Source organism: Bison bison, unplaced genomic scaffold (assembly GCF_000754665.1).
Source record: "Bison bison bison isolate TAMUID 2011002044 unplaced genomic scaffold, Bison_UMD1.0 scf7180017864472, whole genome shotgun sequence".
In the NCBI taxonomy this organism is placed as follows: domain Eukaryota; kingdom Metazoa; phylum Chordata; class Mammalia; order Artiodactyla; family Bovidae; genus Bison; species Bison bison.
Genome location: NW_011495033.1, coordinates 4,678,955 through 4,679,547, shown reverse-complemented (window position 1 = coordinate 4,679,547; position 593 = coordinate 4,678,955).

Sequence of the window (593 nt, the reverse complement as noted above, 5' to 3'; positions counted from 1 at the left end):
TACAGCTCTATTTTATTTAGAAGACAGCAGGAGAGAGAGTGAGAGAGAGAGAGAGAAAGAAAAGAGCACACGCACGTGGGAGAGAGAGTCCGAGAGAAAGTGCTTTGGCTCCTCCTTTTATATTGTTTTTTTCCTCCACCTGGGCCTGCCCTATGCAGATTGGGCTTAGCCAGGAGTGCTGTTTGTTCTGTTTATTCTGCCTGAAGTCTTCACTCTGGTCCTCGGACCTTCCTTTGACCTTCCTTGTCTTTTAGCCACCGCCATTTTGGACTCCTTTTCCCTATTCTACCTACCTAACATAGTCATCCATAATAGATACTTGGGCTGGTTCTGTCTCTTGGCTGTTGTAAATAATACCGTGAACATGGGTGTACCAACATCTCCTCAAGTCCCTGCCTTCAGTTATTTAAGGTTTACACCCAGAAGTGGAATTGCTGGATCATATGGTAATTCTATGTTGAGTTTTTAGAGGAACCTCCATACTGTTTTCGGAGAAGGTGATGGCACCCTACAGCCAGTACTCTTGCCTAGAAAATCCCATGGACGGAGGAGCCTGGTAGGCTGCAGTCCATGGGGTCTCGAAGAGTCGGACA